Below are 25,683 nucleotides of genomic sequence, written 5' to 3'. Positions count from 1 at the left end.
ACTGGGGACTCAGGTACACAGCTTCATCTACCCAGCACCTTTATGTCCCCCACTGGTACGACCTGTCTGGATCGCCTTTCTACCTACCCTGCTGGATACTAGCTGCCTGTCATGCAAAGAGCAGGTCCTGCTGCCTTCCAGGAAACGCTCCTTCAACTTCCTTCCCACCAGCAATGGTGTTCACTCCTCTGTGCTCTTTTGGTACTTGTTTTTATACCTTGCCTCTGTTGGGTTCTTGTCTAGTTGCCCACACCCTTCCCCTACCCTACGTGTCTATAAGCCTCTGGGAGGCCAGGGACCTCACCTTGCTTATCTTTTTATCCCTACTGTAGTGCTTTCTAGCATGTAACAGGCATTTGATGATATTCCTTTCAATTAAAATACTTTGTAATGCTAGCTTGGTGAAAATGTTGTTTGAAACATAGACATTCAAATTTTTAAATGCTGAAGTATAAAACGCTCTTAAAGCTTTTTTTTTTAATGTAAAAACGAAGGATATGATCATTGCCTTTTACTGCAATGATTATATGCAGATTATACGGGTGCTTTATAATTATATTTTATAATTGTAAAAACATGACTTTTTAAAATCTATTTATAAAAAAGCAACAAGTACACAAATGCATTATCTCTTTGGTAGTTCAAAGCCCAAATAGATCAATACATGCCAAAATAGATGTATTCCTGATTTTTAAAAACAACTTTTAAAATTAGGCCTACAAGGCAATGACCTGAACTGGCTTATGAATATCAGTCTCAGACTGACCGCCAGTATTACACTGTATGTTAGAATGAAATATTGGAGACATCCCATTAACAGTAATTTTATGGATATGTGTTTTAGCACCTTTTCAACATTTTTGGGTTTTAGTAACTATAGTCATAGTATAAAATATAGGTTAAAAAAAAAAACTATTAGAAAATAGGCAAAATTGTCAATATTACAAGGATTCTAAAGTCATATTCTATTTTATTTTTAAAATCCAAGAGAATTAACTAAAAATTCTAATATTTAGGAGTTTCAGCTTAAGTGGAGGCATATAAGAAGTGTTCCAAAATCAGTAACTATTTATGTACTAGAAATAATCAGCTAGAAAATATGCTAGAAAAAAAACAAATTCCATTCTTAATAGTCATAAAAACATTAAATACCTACAAATAATCTCTAAACAAACATATAAAGTCTAAGTGAAAAAATTATTCCATTTTATTAAGAGTTGAGTAGAGACATGCTGTGTGTAAAATGAATGTTGTGGACCTACCATTCTTACCAAATTAACTCACTAAAATTAATATTTCAGTGACAGATTTTAGGAACTCAAAAAATAATTTTAAAGGGCATCTGAAAGAACAATAGGCAAGACTAAGAAATTTTAGGGAAAGAAGAGTTGTAAGGTAAAACATTCTTCAGATTTAAAAATACAAAGATAAATAGGAAGGCCAGAAACAGACCCAAATGTTTAAAAATTATAACATATGATAAAGTGCATTACAAATTATCAAGAAAAAGATAAACTATTCAAAACTAGTTCTGAGACAACAGACAAGCTGTGGGAAAAACAGCATCTTACCATAAAACACATACCAAATTAATTCTTGACGGATTAAAGATTCAAAAGTAATAAATAAGATGAAAGAAAATACAGGTGATTGTTTACTCTCAGGATGGATAAGGAATTAAAAATAAGGTAAAATAAACAGATTTTGCTATAAACTTTAAAAATTTTCTGTACACCAAAAATCTTAAAATTAACTCAAATTTGAAAAATGTTAACAAAAATATATTGGACAAAGTCCTTTCTGTTTATTCATCAATTTAAAAGCACCAGCTAATACTCTAGTTGAAGCAAATAGTAGGAAGGTTAAGTGCATCTTTGGAGACCGGTGTTCCTGGGCCTAGCGCAGGGTCTGTCATTTACTGGTTGGGTAGCCATGAGCAAGTTATACAGGAACACCTCATTTTATTGTGCTTTGCTTTATTGTGCTTCACTGATACTGCATTTTTTTTTTTACAAAGTTTTGTGCAACCTTACATTTTCAGATGATGGTTAGCATTTTTTAGCAATAAAGTATTTTTAAATTAAGGTTTGAACATTTTTTTAAGACACCATGCTATTACACACTTAACAGACTGTGGCATGGTGTAAACATAATTTTTATGTGCACTGGGAAACTAAAAGATTCATGTGGCTCACTTTATTGTGATATGATGGTGGTCTGGAACTGGACTTGCAGTATCTCTGAGATATGCTTGATATCTCTGATATTCTTGAGTCTTCCTAAATCTCAGCCTCTTCATCTCTGAAGGAAGCGAAGCAGTTCCATGGGGTGACTCTGAGGAGTACATGAGATAATGCACATATTTAGCCCCTTACCTAGCAAACTTAGATGTTTTCCTCTATCTCACATCTCACTGTACTCAACAGTTAATCATTATAATCAACTTCCTTGCCCCTTTCTTAATCCACCTTACTCTCCTGGGCAAACTGCAATCTGGTTAAATCCAGCCCCCCTCCTCCTTCCACCAGCACCTGCACAGCTAGACAGCACTGGGGAAAAAAATATGCAAACATGCTGACTGGTTTCATTTAAAATTAATCATCAGTCATCAAGAGGAACTTTAATGCTGACTGACAGTCATGCTCCACTGCCCTGGTCCATTCTCTATCCTCAATGACCTTTGTCTTCGGAACTCTCATATCTCCTCCCCCATGCTCACCCTCAGCTGTGCCTTTTCTTCCTATTTCACTTAAGCTCTTATGTCTTAATCTACCAATCTAACTGCATTTGTATCCACACGCTCTGTCTTTTCTATTGTTTGAGATAAATGGTCTCTGCTCCTAGCGGAGAATTCTCTCTCTCTCTCTCCCTCTGTATGCGTGTGTTTCTGTACCTGGTGCCCCCATCCCCTCCTTACCTACTCAAGGACATTGCTCCAGCAGTTAATTATCCTGTCTGCTCTATGATTGATCTATCAATCTTTTCTCTCCCTACTGGATCTTTATCATTCAGCATGCAAACGTTATTATTTCTACGATACTGAAAAAGCTCTCCCTTGACCCCACTTCTGCCTTCAACTACTGCCCCGTCTCTCCCTATCCCTTTACAGCATAACTTCTCAGTAGATATAGATAGCTCTATATTTGCTACTTCCAGGTTTTTCCTTCCAGTTTTCCCTTGAGCCCACTACAATTAAGTTTTAGCCCCCACCTCTTCACCAGAGCAACCTTCAAGGTCCCCAATGGCCTATATGTTTCTGAACTGAATGGTCAATTCATAGTCCTTATCTTATCGCCCCTCTGAAGGGATCAGACAAACTGATTTGTCTCTCCTTGAAACGTTTTCTGGATATCACATTTGCTTGGTTTTCCTCTTGCTTTGTTGACTGTTCCTTCACCATTTCCTTCACTGGTCCTTTCTTATCTCCTCTACTGCTAACCATTATTGCTCCCAGAACTTAGTCTTTGGTCTTCTTCCTTTTCTAAAAAACCAATCTTACAGTTTTAAATACCACTTCTATATTAACAACCACCAAACACAGAGGGAACTTGACGTCAGGCTCACACACCAATTCTCTATCCTCACAGATGTCTAATGGGAATCTTAAACTCAACACGCCCCAGTTTATTTTGTACTCTTACTGTCCCCCACTTCCGTCCCAAATCTGCTTTTCCTGTTCTGTCTCATTGGTCTGTATATCTGTCTTTCTGCCAGTACCACAGTGTTTTCATTACTGTAGCTTCATTTTATTCTTCTCAATTTGGTTACTTTTTATTTCTTCTTCTTGCCTAATTACTATTATGGTCAAAACTCCCTACACAGTTCAGTTCAGTTTAGTCGCTCAGTCGTGTCTGACTCTCTGCAACCCCATGGACTGCAGCACACAAGGCCTCCCTGTCTTTTCTACCAACTCCCAGAGCTTGCTCGGGAGTCTCATGTCCATCCAGTCAGTGATGCTATCTGAACATCTCATCCTCTGTCGTCTGCTTCTTCTCCTGCCTTCAATCTTTCCCAGCATCAGGGTCTTTTCCGTGAGTCAGTTCTTCGCATCAGGTGTCCAAAGAATTGGAGCTTCAGTTTCAGCATCAAGTCATTCCAATAAATATTCAGGACTGATTTCCTTTAGGATTGATTGGTTTGATCTCCTTGCAGTCCAAGGGACTTTCAGGAGTCTTCTCCAACACCACAGTTCAAAAGCATCAATTCTTCGGGCACTCAGCTTTCTTTACGGTCCAACTCTCACATCCATACATGACCACTGGAAAAACCATAGCTTTAACGATTCAGACCGTTGTTGGCAAAGTAATGTCTCTACTTGTTACTATGCTGTCTAGGTTTGTCATAGCTTTTCTTCCAAAAAGCAAGCATCTTTTAATTTCATGGCTGCAGTCACCATCTGCCATGATTCTGGAACCGCAAGAAAATAAAGACTCTCACTGTTTTCATTGTTTCCCCATCTATTTGCCATGAAGTGATGGGACCGGATGCTGTGATCTTAGTTTTTTGAATGCTGAGTTTTAAGACCTAGAATCTAGCTTCTGTTAGCTTCCTAACTGGTCCCCCCTCCTTAATCCTGCTCCTGCTTTCCCTCAGTCTGTTCTTAGCATAGCAATATGAGTTATCTAAATCAGATCATATCTTGTTTCTGCTCAAAATCTTTCTGTAGATTTCCACCTCAGTCAGAGTTCTTAAAAGCTAAAGTCTTTACAGTAGTCTATAAGTAGGATGATCCCATGTCCCAGTTTTCCCAGGACACTTGCAGCTTCTATCTATAGAAGTGTAATACCTATTAATAGCCCTCCCCGGTGGCTCAGACAGTAAAGAATCTGCCTGCAATGCAAGAGACCCAGGCTTGATGCCTGGGTCACGAAGATTCCCTGGAGAAGGAAATGGCAACCCACTACAGTATTCTTACCTGGAAGATCCCATGGACAGAGGAGCCTGGTGGGCTACAGTCCATGGGGTTGCAAAGAGTCAAACACAACTGAGCGACTAACACTTTCACACACTTAGCAATACCTACTAATACCTCCCACCTTTCCCTCTAAAAATGTCCCAACTTGGATAATAAATTGTATATGGTCACGCAAATTGTAGGACCCTCCTCCATGTGTCCCCACTTCAGTTCCCTGACTTCATCTCCTATTACTCTCTCCTTTGCTGTCTTTATTCAGGTTACTCAGGCCTTGTTCTCCTTTGAACATGCTTCTTCATTTTACTGAAATATAGTTAATTTACAATGTTATGTTTAATTTCTGCTATACAGCAAAGTGACTCAGTTGTGTATATATACACGCACCCTTTTTCATGGTCTTTTCCATGTGGTTTCTCACAGGATACTGATTCTAGTTCCCTGTGCTGTACAGTAGGACCTTGTTGTTTATAACGTGTGCTTCTGCATATTCCCTCTTCTTGGGAATGCTCTTCCCAGGTATCTATATGGCTGGGTCCCTATTTCCTTTATGTCTTTGCTCAAATGTCACCTGCCTAATCAATCCTTCCTTGAAGACCCTATTTAAAATTATAGCCTGTTCTCTCTTCATCTAAACTTATCTGTTCCTGCTTCATGTTTCTCCATATCATTCCCTGACATCCTAACTATTTACTTCTTCTTCACTTTGCATTCTTCTCTTTCCTCATGGAACTTACATCCCATGAGGAATACGTTTGTCTCCTCAGCAGTTAAAATAGTGCTTAGCACATAGTTCAGTTCAGTTGCTCAGTCGTGTCCGACTCTTTGCAACCCCATGAATCCCAGCACGCCAGGCCTCCCTGTCCATCGCCAACTCCCAGAGTTCACCCAGACTCATGTCCATCAAGTCGGTGATGCCATCCAGCCATCTCATCCTCTGTCATCCCCTTCTCCTCCTGCCCCCAATCCCTCCCAGCATCAGAGTCTTTTCCAATGAGTCAACTCTTTGCATGAGGTGGCCAAAGTACTGGAGTTTCAGCTTTAGCATCATTCCTTCCAAAGAGTAGTGCTCAATAAATGTTTGTGAATGCATGTGTTACTGTTATCATTATTATAGTTAAATGGATAAAAGAAATTATTAATTTTCAAAGAAGAAAACATTGGCTGGCCAATAAATATACCAAAAAAAGAAAAAAAAAGTGTGCTTGGGAATTCCCCACTGATCCAGTGGTCTTGTGGTTAGGACTCTGAGCTTTCACTGCCCAGGGGCCAGGTTCAATCCCTGATTGGGGAACTAAGATTTCATATGCCTTAAAAAAAAAAAAAAGGTGTTCCTGCTTCACAAGTGAAGTGACAATGTGATTCCATTTTCCATGTAACACTTTAACAAAGATTACAAAACGACTGTGTCAATATTGAGTATGATGAGATACACATTCATACTCTTCTGGTGGAAATGTAAACTGGTTTATTTTTTCTAGAAAGAAAATGGCAAAGTGTATCGAGTCTTAAAATGCCTGTTTTTTTTTTATATAGTAACTCAACAACTAAGAAATAATCAGAGATATATGAAATATTTATGAACATAGATGTTTATCAAAGCATTATTTGCAATCTTAAAAAATTAAGTATGGCCTAACAAGGGACTTCCCTGGTGGCTCAGTGGTAAAGAATTGGCCTGCCAATGTGGGAGATTCAGGTTCAATCTCTGGGTTGGGAAGATCCCCTGAAGAAGGACATGGCAACCCACTCCAGTATTCTTGCCTGGGAAATCCCATGGATAGAGGAGCTTGGCAGGCTACAGTTCATGAGGTCGCAAGAGTCTCAGACACGATTTAGTGACTAAATAGCAACAACATGGCCTAGCAAAGGAGGTAAAAGACTTGTGCACTGAAAATATGAAGCACTGCTAAGAGAAGTTAGAAACAGACGGAAAGACATGCTGTGCATATGGACTGGAAGTCTCAGATACCAGTGAAATGTCCATACTAACCAAACTGATCTACAGATTCAATGTCATCATTATCATAATCTCAATGGCATTTTTGCAGAACTAGGAAAAAGAATCATCCTAAAATTCATGTGGAATCTTAAGGAACTCTGAAGAGCCAAAACAATTTTGAAACAGAAGAAAAGAATTAGAGGCCTCTCACTTCCCATTTTCAAAAGTAATACTAAAGAGCAACAGCAATCAAGATAGTTTGATACTGGAATAAAGCAAGATATATGAACCAATGGAACAGAGTAGAGATACCAGAAACAAACTCTTGCACATACAGCCAAACGATTTTCACAAGCATGCCATGACCTCACAATGGTAAAAGGACAATCCCATCAACGTATTTTTTAAAAAAACTGTACATTCATGTGCAAAACAATGAAATTGGACCCATACCTTACATCATATATAAAAATGAGCTCAAAACAGACTTAACTGTAAGACCTAAAACTATAAACTCTGAGAAGAAAAGCTTCAGGACTTTGAATTTGGCAATGATTTCTTGGCTATGACATTGAAGCACTGGCAACAAAAGCAAAAACAGACAGACGGGATTGCATCATAATTTAAAACTTCCGAGTGTCAAAGGATACACCAGAACAAAAAGGCAACCTAGGAAATGAGGGCAAGTATTTGCAAATCATATATCTGCTAAAGGTTTAATACCTAGAATACAAAAAGAACTCATACAACTCAACAACAAAAAAGCAAATAACCTGATTTTAAAATGAGCAAAGGAACTAAACAGTTCCCCAAAGAAGATATGAAAATGGCAGGCGTTTGTAAGAAATGATGCTCAACATCACTCATCATTCAGTTCAGTTCAGTTCAGTCGCTCATTTGTGTCTGACTCTTCGCAACCCCATGGACAGCAGCACGCCAGGCCTCCCTGTCCATCACCAATTCCCTGAGTTTACTCAAACTCATGTCCATCAAGTTGGTGATGCCATCCAAACATCTCATCCACTGTCGTCCCCTTCGCCTCTTGCCTTCAATCTTTCCCAGCATCAGGGTCTTTTCCAAATGAGTCAGTTCTTCGCATCAGGTGGCCAAAGTATTGGAGTTTCAGCTTCAAAATCAGTCCTTCCAATGGATATTCGGGACTAATTTCCTTTAGGATGTCCTTGCAGTTCAAGGGACTCTCAAGAGTCTTCTCCAACACCACAGATCAAAAGCATCAATTTTTCAGTGCTCAGCTTTCTTTAATAGTCCAACTCTCACATCCATACATGACTACTGGAAAAACCATAGCCTTGACGAGACAGACCTTTGTTGGCAAAGTAATGTCTCTGCTTTTTAATATACTGTCTAGGTTAGTCATAACTTTGCTTCCATGGAGTAAGCATCTTTTAATTTAACGGCTGCAGTCACCGTCTGCAGTGATTTTGGAGTCCCAAAAAATAAAGTCTGCCACTGTTTCCACTACTTCCCCATCTATTTGCCATGAAGTGATGGGACCAGATGACATGATCTTAGTTTTCTGAATGTTGAGTTTTAAGCCAACTTTTCACTCTCCTCTTTCACTTTTATCAAGAGGCTTTTTAGTTCCTCTTCACTTTCTGCCTTAAGAGTGGTGTCATCTGCATATATGAGGTTATTGATATTTCTCCTGGCAATCTTGATTCCAACTTGTGCTTTATCCAGCCCAGCGTTTCTCATGATGTACTCTGCATATAAGTTAAATAAGCAGGGTGACAATATACAGCCTTGACATACTCCTTTTCCTATTTGGAACCAGTCTGTTGTTCCATGTCCAGTTCTAACTGTTGCTTCCTGACCTGCATACAGATTTCTCAAGAGGCAGGTCAGGTGGTCTGGTATTCCCATCTCTTTCAGAATTTTCCACAGTTTATTGCGATCTACACAGTCAAAGGCTTTGGCATAGTCAATAAAGCAGAAATAGATGTTTTTCTGGAACTCTCTTGCTTTTTCCATGATCCTACAGATGTTGGCAATTTTATCTCTGGTTCCTCTGCCTTTTCTAAAATCAGCTTGAACATCTGAAAGTTCACGGTTCATGTATTGCTGAAGCCTGGCTTGGAGAATTTTGAGCATTATTTTGCTAGCATGTGAGATGAGTGCAATTGTGCGGTAGTTTGAGCATTCTTTGGCATTGCCTTTCTTTGGGATTGGAATGGAAACTGACCTTTTCCAGTCCTGTGGCCACTGCTGAGTTTTCCAAACTTGCTGGCATATCGAGTGCAGCACTTTCACAGCATCATCTTTTAGGATTTGAAATAGCTCAACTGGAATTCCATCACCTCCACTAGCTTTGTTTGTAGTAATGCTTCCTAAGGCTCACTTGACTTCACATTCCAGGACGTCTGTTTCTAGGTGAGTGATCACACCATCATGATCATCTGGGCTGTGAAAATCCCTTTGTATAGTTTCTCTGTATATTCTTGCCATCTCTTCTTAATATCTTCTGCTTCTGTTAGGTCCATACCATTTCTGTCCTTTATTGAGCCCATCTTTGCCTGAAATGTTGGTATCTCTAATTTTCTTGAAGAGATCTCTAGTCTTTCCCACTGTTTTCATCATTAAAGAAATGCAAATGGAAATTGAAACCATAATGAGATACTACCTCATATTCATTAGTATAGCCATTATCAACAGAACAGAAGAGACGTATGGGTAAGGATGTAGAGAAACTGGAATCCTTGTACACCACTGGTGAGAATGTATGATGGTACAGCCATTATGGAAAACAGAAATTTTCCATAACACACAGATTATAGAGTTTCCTCAAAAAATTAAAAAATAGAATTATCATATCATCTATCAATCCCAATTCTGGGTATATATCTAAAATGATTCAAAGCAGGATCTCAAAGAGCTGTTTTGCACACCCATGTTCATCACAGCATTATTCACAATAGCAAAGAGCTGGAAGCAGCCCAAATGTCCATCTACAAATTAGTGGATAAAGATAATGTTGCTTATACATACAATGGAATGTTATAAAGCCTTAAAAACAGATGAACCTTAAGATACTATGCTAAGTGAAATAAGCCAGTCACAAAAGGACAAATTCTGTATGATTCCACTCATAGGAAGTATCTAAAACAGTCAAAATCATAGAAATTAGAAAGACAGTTACCAAGTCAGGGGGAAAGAGAGAAAAATAGATGAAGAGGAATTAGTGCTTGGTACATTTTGGTTTTGCAAGATGAAAAAGTTCTAGAGATTTGTGCACAACAATGTAAATATATTTAGTACTACAGAGCTGTACTCATAAAAATAGGTAAGATGGTAAATTTAAATTTTTTTAATTACAATTTTTAAAACTCAGTATGGAAATAGTTAAATTAATAATGGTGTGTTTTTATGAAAAAATGCTATTCAGCCTTCAAAAATATTGTTTAAGAATTATTTTTAATAACATGATACAATACTTGTGATATAGGGCAAGTATTTTTAAATGTATACAGTAGTACTGACCAATTAATTAATTCATGAATGAATAAACTATGTTTAAAAAACATGAAAAAAATAACTTGAAGGAAATATCTCAAGGTATTAACAGTAGGTATCTTTGGATGGGGGATTATAGATGACTTCTATTTTAGTTTCTTTTCTGCAGTCTTCCATACTTTATAATTGCTTACAAATAACATATTTTTATAATCATATAGAAGTTAAAAAATTAAATTTTTATTTTTTACTTTCATTTTATTATTATCTTAATAAAGGTTTTTCTTTTTTAATTTCTATATGCTTATAAAGTACAAAGTCCTGGGGAGCAAAGATGAAAAACATAAAGAATATAAAACTGGAGCTCTCCATGGACACAGTCTAGCCAGATCATAAACTCCTTCCTTTTGGCCTCAGTAACTAGGCCAGTGCCCCAACCTGGACCTGAGCTCTGTGGAGTTGAAACCCAGGTCAAAGTCATTTTCTCCCATCCCAACTTGGCATTTTTATCTCTCCTCTCCCTCTGCTTAAGCAGCAGTCATCTCTATCCTGATTTAGATCAAGTCAAACTTGCTCTGCTGAGGTAAATTACCTTATCATGAGGTCATATTTAACAGACTGATGAATGGGTCATAAAAAATTATGAAGATCTGAACTATCACTCAGTGTCTCTGAGTTAGAACAAAAATGTCTGAAGCCTGATTTTTAGAACCTTGAAACCAGCGCTGCAAATTTAATCCCTTTCATTTAATACTCTCATTCTGGCTCCCCTCTGGCTGCTCCCTGTCCCTACATAGCCCACCGTCTCCCGCTCCCACTGTCCCCTTCCCTGCCACTGTGTCCTCTGAAACCCTGCTCCACTGTGGATAGGCAGCTTTCCTCCATCAAGAAAATCCCTGGTTGCTCTCTCCACATCCTCGCCTTGACAGAGCTCCAGCTTCCCCTGAGCACTTCCTCATGCTCCTGTCTTTCACATGCAGGCTCTTTCTTTTCAACCTCCTGTGAACTTCAGAGCCTGGTAAGATCTCAGGACTCCCTTTGTTCTCCACCATAACTCCCTCACCTTCACATATATAAAGTGTTTCCTTCAAGGTTTATGCTCTGACCTTCTGTTTGCTGTTACCAACAACGTGCCAGTTGTTTATCCACATTCTGTGAGTTGTCTGGAATCCAACCTGAGGTACTGATGACTTTTGTGCTCAGGTAATGAGTAATCCTACACCACATCCTCATACTAACTTGATGTTTACAGTTTTTTACAGTTCTATAATCCCTCCCTGACAAGGACACACCCTGGGCCCCATCAGCAGTCACAACAACTCCACCTCATTCCAGGACCTTTTATTTTCTTCACAACTGTTCAGCTCTGACCTTGACATCCGTTCCTTTCCAGTTTATACCTCATGATCCCTTCATTATACTCACACTGCTACCCAAGACATACTGTTTACCCATCTCGCAAAATCTAAGCCCAAGATAAATCAAAACCATTTTACTCTTCACTCTCAATCTGCTCCTAAATCAAGATGAAGAAGGGGAGGGGGGGTCACTGATGGACTGGAGGAACATGTGGGCTGGAAGAATAACAAGTGGGGCAAAAGTCCACCTGTGATTGAAACAGTAAATTTGTAGAGACACCAATTCACATAGTTGTGTGATCTTCTCTACTGTCCCAGGGTAGGAATGAAATACACAAAGGGCTGGATTGAGGGTTTTGCAGTACAGGAGAGGAGAATGACAAGACAGTGGAGGAACTGAGACTGAAGCAAAGTGAGCGAGTGAGAGTGAAAGTCGCTTAGTCATGTCCGACTCTTTGTGATCCCATGGACTATACAGTCCATGGAATTCTCTAGGCTAGAATACGGGAGTGGGTAGCCTTTCCCTTCTCCAGGGGATCCTCCCAACCCAGGGATCAAACCCAGGTCTTCCGCATTGCAGGCAGATTCTTTACCAACTAAGCTATCAGGGAAGCACTTTTGAAGCAAAGGACCACAATATCTAGGTAGAAGATGAAAGGGAGTAAAAATGTGACAACTTCTGTTGTTTCTAGTGTGCTGTGTCCATCAGGTTTTTTTCTTTTCTTTTTGGTGTATGAGAACCTGGCACAGTTTTAAGATCCAGAGTGTTCAAAAGAAGACCCTGCAGATCAGCCTAACTAAGTTGTCAGGATTGGTTCCACCTTGCCTGGACCATTCACCACCAACAGAGATGTGACTATGGTGATATGAAACCTAAGGAGACTGAATGCAGTCAGTTGGTAAAGGGCGGGGGATAGATCTCATTTTTCAAAATAATATGATTAATAATTAATAGTGTAGACTTGAGGTAGACCAACCAGAGTTTTAATTTGGCCCTGCCACTTAACTAACTGTAATAACTAGGTGAATTACTCACTTTGATTTCTTTATCTGTAACGTGGGGACAATAAGAATATCTTAAGCAGTCACTGTAAGGACTAAATGATATCTTGGGCTATTGTTAGTATTATTATTGTAATAATACAATAGCAAAGAGGGTTGATACTTTTCCAGGAGTTTCTAATTTCTAACCAGGCATCTAGCTCAGAAAATTAAGATCTTCAATAAACTCATATTACTCAAATTTAACTCAGTCAAAACTTTCTGATATTTTCCTATGAAACCTGACTTCAGTATGACTGTATCCTATTAGGAGACCTATGTGTTCCTATGTATCTTCTCTTCTGGTTGGTCTCATATAGACCCATGGTTATAAATACCATCCATACATGGATAACTCTATACCTCATTCAGACCTCTCCTATGATCTTCAGACTCATATGTCCAACTATCTTCAAATTTTACACTTAAATATTAGTTTACTTTTATATTTAAAATAAAACTCTTTTGTACAGGCAACAAAATAAAATATAGATAAAATTGAACTCCATCAAAACTTAAAACTTCTTAACATAAAGGGATCTAATCAACAGAGTAAAAAGGTAACCCATAGAATGGGAGAAAATATTTGGGAACTATACATCTTATAAGGGGTTAATACATAGAACATAAACAGAACTCCTACATCACAATGACAAAAAAATCACCCAATTAAAACTGGCAAAGAATTTGTATAGACATTTCTTCAAAGAAAACACACAAATGACCAATAAGCATATGAAATGATGCTCAACATTACTAACCACCACAAATCGCAATGAGATATCACTTTGTACCTTATTATTAATAGAATAGCTACTTTTTTTAGAAAAGGGGAAAGTAACAAGTCAAGGAGGATCTTGTTGCACTGTTGATGGAAATGTAAAATGGCGCGGTCCCTATGGAAAACAGTATGGCAGTTCCTCCAAAAATTAAAAATAGAGTTACCATATAATCCAGAAACTCCATTCTGGATATACACTCAAAGAATTGAAAGCATGGACTTGAAGAGATATTTATACACCTATATTCACACAATACACGACAGCCAAAAGATGGAAGCAACCTAAATGTCCACTGACAGATGAATGGAAAAACAAACTATAGAATATCATACAAACAACAGAACATTATTCAGTCTTAAAAAGGAAGAAAATTCTGACACACGCTTTAGCACAGATGAACCTTGAGGACATTATGCTTACTGAAATGAGCAGTCACAAAGAACAAATACCATATGATTCCATGTAAATGAGGTATATAGAATGGCCAGATTCACAGAGACAGAAAGTAGAAAGGTGCTTACTAGGGGCTGAGAATCCCAGGGACGGGGGAGCCTGGTGGGAGGCCGTCTATGGGGTCACACAGAGTCGGACACGACTGAAGTGACTTAGCAGCAGCAGCAGCAGCAGGGGCTGAAGAGGGTGGGGAATGGGCAGTTATTGCTTAATGGACACAGAGTTTCAATTCTGCAAGATGGAAAGAGTTGGTGATGGTTGTAAAACATCATGAATATACTTAATGCCACTAAACTGTACACTTAGAGTCACGATGATAAATTTTACATTATGTGTATTTTATCACAATAAAATTTTTAATTAAAGTAAATTCTTAATTTCACAAGTCTCCCACCCCACCCAATTTCCTCATTCCAAAAACTGGCACCAGGTTCAGTTGAGTTCAGTTCAGTCGCTCAGTCATGTCCGACTCTTTGCAACCCCATGAATCGCAGCACGCCAGGCCTCCCTGTCCATCACCAGCTCCCGGAGTTCACTGAGACTCACGTCCATCGAGTCAGTGATGCCATCCAGCCATCTCATCCTCTGTCGACCACTTCTCCTCTTGCCCCCAATCCCTCCCAGCATCAGAGTCTTTTCCAATGAGTCAACTCTTTGCATGAGGTGGCCAAAGTACTGGAGTTTCAGCTTTAGCTTCATTCCTTCCAAAGAAATCCCAGGGCTGGTCTCCTTCAGAATGGACTGGTTGGATCTCCTTGCAGTCCAAGGGACTCTCAAGAGTCTTCTCCAACACCACAGTTCAAAAGTATCAATTCCTTGGCGCTCAGCTTTCTTCACAGTCCAACTCTCACATCCATACATGACCACAGGAAAAACCATAGCCTTGACTAGACGGACCTTTGTTGGCAAAGTAATGTCTCTGCTTTTGAATATGCTATCTAGGTTGGTCATAACTTTCCTTCCAAGGAGTAAGCGTCTTTTAATTTCATGGCTGCAGTCACCATCTGCAGTGATTTGGGAGCCCAAAAAAACAGAGTCTGACACTGTTCCCACCGTTTCCCCCATCTATTTCCCATGAAGTGATGGGACCGGATGCCATGATCTTTGTTTTCTAAATGTTGAGTTTTAAGCCAACTTTTTCACTCTCCACTTTCACTTTTATCAAGAGGCTTTTTATTTCCTCTTCACTTTCTGATAAGGGTGGTGTCATCTGCATATCTGAGGTTATTGATATTTCTCCCGGCAAGCTTAATTCCAGCTTGTGTTTCTTCCAGTCCAGCATTTCTCATGATGTACTCTGCGTATAAGTTAAGTAAGCAGGGTGACAATATACAGCCTTGACGTACTCCTTTTCCTATTTGGAACCAGTCTGTTGATCCATGTCTAGTTCTAACTGTTGCTTCCTGACCTGCGTACAGATTTCTCAAGAGGCAGGTCAGGTGGTCTGAGTCATTCTTAATTCCTCCTCTTGTGCCCATATCCAATAGTTAGTAAGTCACGTAACCTTTTGCTTCCAAATTGTATTCTGAATTCACCCACTTATCTCTTCCACAGATACCACTCCACTTCAGGCCATCCTCCACTCTTGCCTGTGATGCTCCAAAAGTTTCCTAACCAGTCGACCTGTTTTCATTCTTGTCTTCTATGGTCAGTTCTCCACATAGCAGCCGGAGTACTCTTTTTAGGATAGAAACCACGCCTTATCCTTTCTCTGCTTAAAAATACTCTGATGGTTTCTCATTGCACCAAGTATAAAATTCAAACTCCTTGACACCGTCTACAAAGCACTAGATGGTCTGGCCTCTTGCCAATGTCTCTGACCGTATGTCTCATCAGTACTCACTTTGATCACTATGTTCCAGTAACATAGGTTACTGGAACTTCCTATGCTGACCTTCCCTCTGTTGCTCAAACACCCTAAGTGCAGGTCCTTACCTCACAGCCTCTGCACTTGTTCCTCTGCTTGGAAAACTGTCTTCCAGTTCCTCACATGATAGACTCCTTCTCACCCCTGCGTCTCAGCTCAGATATCACCTTCTTAGAAAAATATTCACTCACCATTCAGTCTAAAGTAGCCACCCACTGACTGTCACTCTTTACACCCTTATGCTCTTTTATCTCTACTTGGCACTTAATCACTATTTGACATTCATACTTATTTTCACAAGTTTACAGTTGGTTTCACCATCCTCCAATTATCTCACTATCTGGGCTCCCTGAGAACAGTGTCTTTCTCAATTCCAGAACAAGGTTGGGCATATAACCTAATTTGCTGAATGAATGAAGAAGTAAATAACATTAACAATCCAATTTTCTTTCTATGTCCCAGATGCTCATAAAATCCTTTGGGGTAAATTTGTATTTCTAATATTAGCTGTCACCAAGGTCTCTTCCATCTAGTCTAGAATGTGCTAACCAGCCTTTAAAATGCAAGCAACCTATTTCACATCTCATTCTCTGTACGTGTACCTGAAGGGGAAAAGTTTATATTTCTACCCCCACTTTTGTGGCAGTGAAATTTTTAAACTCTCTTGTGTTTCTTGAAGCTAGATTGTGGGTTTTTGTATTGGAAATTACACTCATTAAAAAAAAAGTCTGGATATCTGATACGTCCTTTGAAAACTGTTCAAAGTATTTGATTATATAATTTTTTTGTCTGCAGAATGTTTCAAGGTCCATTCTCTTCATGATTAGCTACCTATCTGTCCAGGACAAAATAGTCTAGCACAAATGTGATTTCTCTGGCCCTTCTATTTGTGAAACTCCAATATCCAACCACAGTTGGGCTCATGAACATAGACTTCTCTTTTTTTTTTTTCCTGAGATGTGTCTGTAGTAGACACCTGGATAACAGCACAAAAGTGCTGATACCCACTGACAGCTGAAGTCCTGCATGCCAAGCTCAGCTGCAGCTGCTCTACTGTGCCCCAAATGCTGATATACATAGGTGATGACATGCCACTTGGGATGGTGTCTGATGATGTGGATAGAGTCCTGTTCCTTCACTCGAGTCACACTCTGGTGTTTTGAGGCCAAGGCAAACAATGTCTCACAGAGATCTTGGGCAAAAAATAGCTATTTAAAATTTTACTCATGGTCCCCTTTCCATAAAATCCATACACAGTCTAGGGGATCACCTGAAGAGGCTGGACAGACCTTCTGCATCCTCCTCTATTCTGATGCAGAAGCTCTAATATTCGTCTAAGCCTGGACCCTCTACTCTGTTTTTTCTCAAAGGAGTTCTTTAGAGCTTTCCTCTTCCTCAGGCAAGTAAGTACTGACTGCTTCATCCCACACAACCCACAGACACATCCAAAGGTGTTTCTTTAAAGTCAGTAATCAAAATAAAACCATTAGTTATGGCTAATATTTATCTCACACTTAATGGGTCCTAGGCGCTGAGTTAAGCACTGCCCGGAGTTAAGCACTATCATCTGGGAAACTGAGGCTTGGAAAGCTTTAAAAACTTGCTAAGCTAATACTTGAAGGAGTCAGCAGTTGAATACTGATCTTTATTCAGAGGTTATGCTTTTAACCAATACACTATGCTATCTCTTATCAGGGAAATAAATTATAAAGCTTATCTGTAAAATTCTATTCTGTCATTTAGAAGGTAAAACAAATCAAGGAGTTACAGATGTTTATTCTTCCGTATTTTAAGTCAACATATTGTTCAATAATCTATGTATTAGTTATATATTGCTGCATAACAAGTACCTCAAAATTTAGCAGCTTAAGACAATGAACTTTTATCTCTTACAATTGATGAGGCTCAGGAATCTGGGAGCTACCTTAGCTGGGTGGTGCTAGCTCACAGTTTCTCATGAGGTTGCAGTCAAGCTATTGGTTAGGGCAGCAGTCATCTAAAGATTCAACTGATGCTGAAGTTGCCCCTCACAAGCTCACTTATATCAGGTCAGAGTGCCTTGGTTCCTCGTTGGCTCTTGGCAGGAGTCTTCATTCTTTGCCATCACTTGGGACAGTCAAAGGGCTGTTTACAACATGGCAGAAAGCTTGCTTCTCCCAAAGAAAAAGACAGACAGAGAAAAGGGTGGGAGGGGTATCTAGGAGGGAGATCACTTTAAAATGTAATCACTGAAGTGATGAAATATCACATGTGCTATATGCTGTTGGTCACAAAGACCAATCCTGGTACTAAGTGAGAGAAGCCCACACAAGAATATGAATACTGCCAACAACAACAACAAAAAATTAGAGGAGGCTATAAATAAGAATATAGTTTACCTGGGTCTTAAGAATTACAATTCAGGAGACACAGATTACGGTTACCCTGAAGGAGTGTTCCATGGAAGAGAAAGAGTCAGGGACTTATAAAGATAAAAAGGCAAGGAAGTTGTTAAAAGTTGCCTGGCAAAAGGTGTAACCGACTCTGATGCAAGTCAGAAAGCAATTGCCTTTAAGGAACCATGAGCTGTTTTAGGGTAGGAGTCTGAAAAGTAGATAGCTTATTACAAGTTAAATCAGAGTAAGGGTCCCAAACCGATCACATAGACCACAGCCTTGCCTAATTCAATGAAACTATGAGCCATGCCATGTAGGGACACCCAAGATGGACGGGTCATGGTGGAGAGTTCTGACAAAGTGTGGTCCACTGGAGAAGGGAATGGCAAACTACTTCAGTATTCTTGCCTTGAGAACCCCATGAACAGTATGAAAAGGCAAAAAGATATGACACTGAAAGATGAACTTCCCAGGTCGGTAAGTGCCCAATATGCTACTGGAGAAGAGTGGAGACATAACTCCAGAAAGAATGAAGAGATGAAGCCAAAGCAAAAACAACACCTAGCTGTGGATGTGTCTGGTGATGAAAGTAAAGCCCGATGCTGCAAAGAACACTATTGCATAGGAACCTGGAGTGTTAGGTAGATTGCATGTGTCAAGGTATGTATCCATGAATCAAGGCAAATTGCAAGTGGTCAAACAGGAGATGGCAAGAGTGAACTTAGACATTTTAGGAATCAATGAACTAAAATGGACTGGAATGGGTGAATTTAACTCAGATGACCATTATATCTACTACTGTGGGCGAGAATCCCTTGAAGAAATGGAGTAGCCCTCACAGTCAATAAGTCCGAATGCAGTACTTGGGCGCAATCTCAAAAACAAAAGAATGATCTCTGTCTGTTTCCAAGGCAAACCATTCAATATCACAGTAATCCAAATCTATGCTCCAACCAAGTAATGCTGAAGAAGCTGAGGTTGAACGGTTCTATGAAGACCTACGAGACCTTCTAGAACTAACACCCCAAAAAGATGTCCTTTTCATTATAGGGGACTGGAATGCAAAAGTAGGAAGCCAAGAGATACCTGGGGTAACAGGCAAATTTGGCCTTGGAATATGGAATGAAACAGGGCAAAGGCTAACGGAGTTTTGCCAAGAGAACACACTGGTCATAGCAAACACCCTCTTCCAACAACACAAGAAAAGACTGTACACATGGATATCACCAGATGGTCAATACCAAAATCAGATTGAGTATATTCTTTATAGCTGAAAATGGAAAAGCTCTACACAGTCAGCAAAAAAGAGACTGAAAGCTTACTGTGGCTCAGATCATGAACTCCTTATTGCCAAATTCAGACTTAAATTGAAGAAAGTAGGGAAAACCACTAGACCATTCAGGTATGACCAAAATCAAATCCCTTATGATTATACAGTGGAAGTGACAAATAGATTCAAAGGATTAGATCTGATAGACAGAGTGCCTGAAGAACTATGGACAGAGGTTCGTGACATTGTACAGGAGGTAGTGATCAAGACCATCCTCAAGAGAAAGAAATGCAAAATAGCAAAATGGTTGTCTGAGTAGGCCTTAACAATAGTTGAGAAAATAAGAGAAGTTAAAGGCAAAGGAAAAAAGGAAAGATATACCCATTTGAATGCAGAGTTCCAAAGAATAGCACGGAGAGATAAGAAAGCCTTCCTGGGTGATCAATGCAAAGAAATAGAGGGAAACAACAGAATGGGAAAGACTAGAGATCTCTTCAAGATAGTTAGAGATACCAAGGGAACATTTCATGCAAAGACAGGCACAATAAAGGACAGAAATGGCATGGCTCTAACAGAAGCAGAAGATATTAAGAAGAGGTGGCAAGAATACACAGAACTATACAAAAAAGATCTCATGACCTAGATAACCATGATGGCGTGATCACTCACCTAGAGCCAGACACCCTGGAATGCAAAGTCAGGTGGGCCTTAGGAAGCATCACTACAAAGCTAGTGGAGGTGATGGAATTCCAGTTGAGCTATTTCAAATCCTACAAGATGATGCTGTGAAAGTGCTGCACTCAATATGCCTGCAAATCTGGAAAACTCAGCAGTGGTCACAGGACTGGAAAAGGTCCGTTTTCATTTCAATCCCAAAGAAAGGTAATGCAAAAGAATGTTCAAACTACTGCACAATTGCACTCATCTCACACACTAGCAAAGTAATGCTCAAAAACCTCCAAGCTAGGCTTCAACATACATGAACGGTGAACTTCCAGATGTTCAAGCTGGATTTAGAAAAGGCAGAGGAACCAGAGATCAAATTGCCAACATCTGCTGGATCATCGAAAAAGCAAGAGAATTCCAGAAAAACACCTACTTCTGTTTTATTGATTACACCAAAGCCATGGACTGTGTGGATCACAACAAACTGTGGAAAATTCTGAAAGAGATGGAAATACCAGACCACCTGACCTGCCTCCTGAGAAATCTGTATGCAGGTTACAAAGCAACAGTTAAAACAGGACACAGAACAGCAGACTGGTTCCACATTGGGAAAGGAGTACGTCAAGGCTGTATACTGTCACCATGCTTAATTAACTTACATGCACAGTACATCATGGGAAATGCCGGGCTGGATGAAGCACAAGCTGGAATCAAGATTGTGGGAGAAATATCAATAACCTCAGATATGTAGAAGAGACACCCTTATGGCAGAAAGTGAAGGAGAACTAAAGAGCCTCTTGATGAAAGTGAAAGTGGAGAGTGAAAAAGTTGGCTTAAAACTCAACATTCAGAAAACAAAGATCATGGCATCCAGTCTCATCACTTCTTGGTAAATAGATGGGGAAACAATGGAAACAGTGAGAGACTTTATTTTGGGGGGGGCTCCAAAATCACTGCAGATGGTGACTGCAGTCATGAAATTAAAAGATGCTTGCTCCTTGGAAGAAAAGTTATGAGCAACCTAGACAGCATATTAAAAAACAGAGACATTACTTTGCCAACAAAGGTCTGAATAGTCAAAGCTATGTTTTTTCCAGTAGTCATGTGTGGATGTGAGAGTTGGACCATAAAGAAAGCCGAGCACTGAAGAATTGATGCTTTTGAACTGTGGTGTTGGAGAAGACTCTTGAGAGTCCCTTGGACTGCAAGGAGATCCAAGCAGTCCATCCTGAAGGAGATCAGTCTTAAATATTCATTGGAAGGACTAATGCTGAAGCTGAAGCTGCAATACTTTGGCCACCTGATGTGAAGAACTGACACATTGGAAAGGACCTTGATGCTGGGAAAGATTGAAGGTAGGAGGAGAAGGGGATGACAGAGGATGAGATGGTTGGATGGCATCACTGACCCAACGGACACGAGTTTGAGCAAGTTGCAGGAGTTGGTGACGGACAGGGAAGCCTGGCATGCCACAGTCCATGGGGTCGCAAAGAGTCGGATACAACTGAGTGACTGAACTGAACTCAACTCAACTGAAGGGTCCCCAAATCAGCTTGAGTTTCTGGTAGGTGTTTTGGATGACTTCATCAGGTCAAAAGGTCAGATTCCACTCAGATTAAGACGTTCATAAATCACACTTCTTTAATGGCCTCTGATTCAATTTATAAAGCTCTCTTAGCAATACTGACTCTGTTTTGATTTTTGTTTTGTAATAACACAGGACACAACAATCATTGTGTACAATCCTGGAGACCAACTACCACATCTGCTAACATTTTAATCCATTTAATATAGGGTTCTAATCCTGAATCTGCTATCAGAAAAATCAGTTTTATTTTCTTTTATTTATAAAGTAAGAACATCCTAATTCAGAATCTTGAGGGTTAAAGGAACTCAGGTAACTGATTCAGAGTTCAATCTCTTTTGAAAAGATGCAATTCAAATAATAATAACATTCAGAGAGTAATCCCTGCCCCACCAAGAACTGGAAGGCCCTGAGTTGCTCTTGGCTTTGTGCATTTGGATAAGCCATACACAAGAAATGGTTTTTCTTTTCAAGATCTGCAACCTCTTTGGTAGCCTATTGAATTGTTTCTAAACCCTTTCAGGTCTGTTTTCTGATGCCCAACTGATTATTTCTTAAATAAGACTTTTTCACCTCCTTTGGTCTGGACACAGGTCAGCATTTTTCTCACAGAAGCTTTCATTTATTTTGCAATATTAAAACAATTCTGAAAGTTGATTAAAAAAAGTTTATGTTCAAGAAGCATCGTTTTCCTTTCTGTTAGTTCCAGCAAAGGACTGTTACTTGAGATAAGATGCTGCTGCTAAGTCACTTCAGTTGAGTTCGATTCTGTGCGATCCCATAGACGGCAGCCCACCAGGCTCCCCTGTCCCTGGGGTTCTCCAGGCAAGAACACTGGAGTGGGTTGCCATTTCCTTCTCCAATGCAGGAAAGTGAAAAGTGAAAGTGAAGTCACTCAGTTGTGTCCGACTCTTAGCGACCCCATGGACTACAGCCAACCAGGCTCCTCCATGAAAGGATTAAGTACATTTAATCCTAGCCAGGCATCTTCAGGAGGCAATAACAGTAGTAGGTTACCAGTCGGTGTAAACAAGCAAGACCTGTTTAGTAAGACTAAAACCTGTATTAAGAATTTGAGCCTAATTTTTTTAAAAATCCTTGCATTTTATGGAAATGTTTATTTCTTTGTGTAAAACATCCTGTCAAGGATAGCTTCTCCTCTATTTTTATTTTCAATGTAGAATCCATCACAATTGGTTTATCCAACAGGTTATATTTAAAAGTGCAAGTTTAGTTCTCTATCACTAAGCCACTATTATTACAAAAAGGAAAATGCCCCAATGTTAAATTTAACAACCCTAATTCTTAAAGGCCTTAGAACAGCTCTGTCCAATAAAATAGCCCACAAGCTACATGTGGCTACTGAGCTCTTAAAGTGTGGCTAATCCATACTGAAATGTGCTATAAAATTACACACTAGATTCTTATGATTTAGTATGAAAATTATAAAATTATAAGATCTTATGTAAAAATGTAAATTATTACAATAATTTCTATATCGATTACTGCCGGGAGCCGGCGAGAGACATTCCACTCGTGACAAAGGTCATGAGGAAGAAGGCTCGGCATACGCAAAGGCGGGATTGAGCCTCAGGAGTCCCCCCGGATATTCTCGAGCATCTACCCCCCAAAAAACCAGAGTCTGCCTACTTTATTGCTTTGTGCTCTCACCTCTGACTTTACTGGGGGCTGTCCCCTACCACCATCTCGCTCTCTCTGTCAAAGAGTTAACTTACAGCTCCAATTAATAAAGTTCCTGGGCAATTACGAGCGTTTAAATCCAAGCCCCTCAGATGGCTCTCTAACTCGCCTGACAAGTTTACCCGGACTCCTGCAGCTATGCATACGATTGTCTACAGTCTCCCAGCCTTGAGAGGCACGGGAAGCTTAAGATATTCAAATAGCTTAGAGCTTCTCAGAGAGTTAGAAACTGTCAGAATAAAACTAGTAAAAGATTTCATTGATGAGCCAATGCTTGCTGCCAAGTTTTCACATCCCCTGAATTGTATCCTTGAATATGTATTAATTAATAGTTGGTATATAGAAAAAATAAGTAGTGGCCTTGGTGTTAGTAACTTTAGACCCTTAAGGTAATAAATTCTTTCCTTTGTTGTAAGCCCATTACACATCCGCCCTATAGGAATGCAATTTTATCTTCGGAAGATGGCGCCAAACCTTAAAATAATTACTCTTAGAGAAAATAAGTCTTTGTTGATAAGTCCTTGTCAAGAGTCATAAAATGTTAATAAGCCTTCTGGCCAGAAGATGATGTAAATCACCTAAACCATTTGTATATGATAAATTTGCAGGAAAGAAACCCTGGTTTTTGATAAGGATCAAAGACTGCTGACTTTGCATCCCCTATTATCCTCTATGTGTACCTTAGGGTATAAAAACCCCTGTTGAAAATAAAGCTACGGGCCTTGCTCACCAACGCTTGGTCTCCCCATGTCATTCTCCCCCTTAACTTCCAGCTGAGTCTCCATCTGGAGCGTGGATATCCTCTGCGACCATTTATTTGCCTGGGCTTCTAAGACCCACTCGAGAAGGTGTCTAAGGTGGGGCACCTTCCGCTATTCGAGAGGGCACCTGCGGCCTCCGTGGTCAGAGCTAACCTGGTGTCACGGGTTATATTGATTTGCCGCGTTAACCAAGCTACTCAGCTTCTTTTCTCCACTGAATTTTCCTACTGAGCTATCCTTATTCTATTACTCTTTATATCTTTGATAAATAAATAAATAAATAGGTCACCGAAGCCGTCTCTCCTTCGAATACCCTGGATCAGCCGGGGCTGGACCCCAGCAGATTACATGATGAAATATGGGTATATTGGATTAAATAAATGTTATTAAAGTTAATTTCACCCATTTCTTTTGACTTTATTATGGAGGTTTGCTCTACACAATACATTTGAATTTCATATGTCCCTGTGCACATTTTATTAGTTTAAAATTATTCATTGTTTGCGAGTTCTCTAGTGGTCCAAAGCTTAGGATTTCCAGCTTTCACTGCTGTAGCCAGAGGTTCAATTCCCTGATCCGGAACTGAGATTCCACAGGCTTCACGGTTTGGTCAAAAAAAATTTCTTGTATATAAGAAATTCAAATTTTAACTGGGTGTCCTACACTTTTACCTGCTAGATCTGGTAACTTAATTAAAATGACTACTAGAAAACTTTAAATTACAAATGTAGCTACTTATTCTATCGGACAGCGAAGCTTTAGAATCACGTAGTTGCTTTTTAAAATTACCCTCCAACTCTTAACTCTGCAGAAATAACTGATCTGAGGAACATTTAATCCTAGACGGAGATCGTCAATAACACTGAAGTTAAAATTTTACATTTGCTTGAACAAGTTAAAGGACAACAAAAAGGGCTTGTTACAGACCACAGTGTGAAAAGCGCATGTGGATTAGAATTAAGTCCTTGTTCCCAGTCTCTCCATTTGGGGTAGTTAACGGTTCCGGTTTCAAAATAATCACGGTCTCTTTTACAAAAATGGGCGGTGTCAAGGGCAGTATACTAACTACGAGACCCTGGGCTAGTCACCTACCCCTTTAGGCCTCTGTAAAGGGAGGGGTGGGGAGAAGGGACGTTGCAGTATTTTTAATACCTGAGCCTATCAGCCGGCTCGCCCACTCGGGCGCTCCCCGGGCTCCGCGCTGGGCCAGCGAGCTTGGCCTCAGATGCCGGCGAGGTCACAATTCTCGCGGCCTTCCTCCGCTCAGCCAGGGCTCCTTCGGCTGTAACCTCAGGGCTTGGCCTACGGAGGCCAGCGGAGACCGAGAGCGCCCGGGGGCAGCGACCAGCCGGAGCCCCAGGTGCGCCGGCGGCCCGAGCCCGCCCACCGCCGTCACGCGCGGTCCAGCTCCACCCCCGTCCGCGCCGCGCCACCGGCGGGCTGGGCGGGCTTGGCGGCTCAGGCTCAGAGCCCGCCCCGGCCTCGCGCACTATGTAAGG

At 40.1% G+C, this 25,683-nt stretch overlaps 1 protein-coding gene across 2 annotated transcripts in view; it reads right to left on the bottom strand.

Annotated features, from left to right (window-relative positions):
• Nucleotides 1-25,507, bottom strand: part of P4HA2 (prolyl 4-hydroxylase subunit alpha 2) — a 157,501-nt gene extending 131,994 nt beyond the window's left edge. The window contains exon 1 of one of the 2 annotated variants that reach the window (XM_086410385.1): nt 25,337-25,507. The gene's annotated coding sequence lies outside the window, so the exon portion shown is untranslated. The remainder of the gene's footprint in view (nt 1-25,336) is intronic. The other variant, XM_086410395.1, reaches the window with a different exon arrangement.
• Nucleotides 25,508-25,683: the final 176 nt, after the last annotated feature.

The sequence above is a fragment of the Bos grunniens genome, chromosome 7 (genome assembly GCF_055505025.1).
Source record: "Bos grunniens cultivar Pamir isolate PY7600 chromosome 7, Bosgru_T2T1.0, whole genome shotgun sequence".
NCBI lineage: Eukaryota > Metazoa > Chordata > Mammalia > Artiodactyla > Bovidae > Bos > Bos grunniens.
Note: the sequence above shows the minus strand (reverse complement) of the source record. Positions and strands in the feature narration are given on the sequence as shown.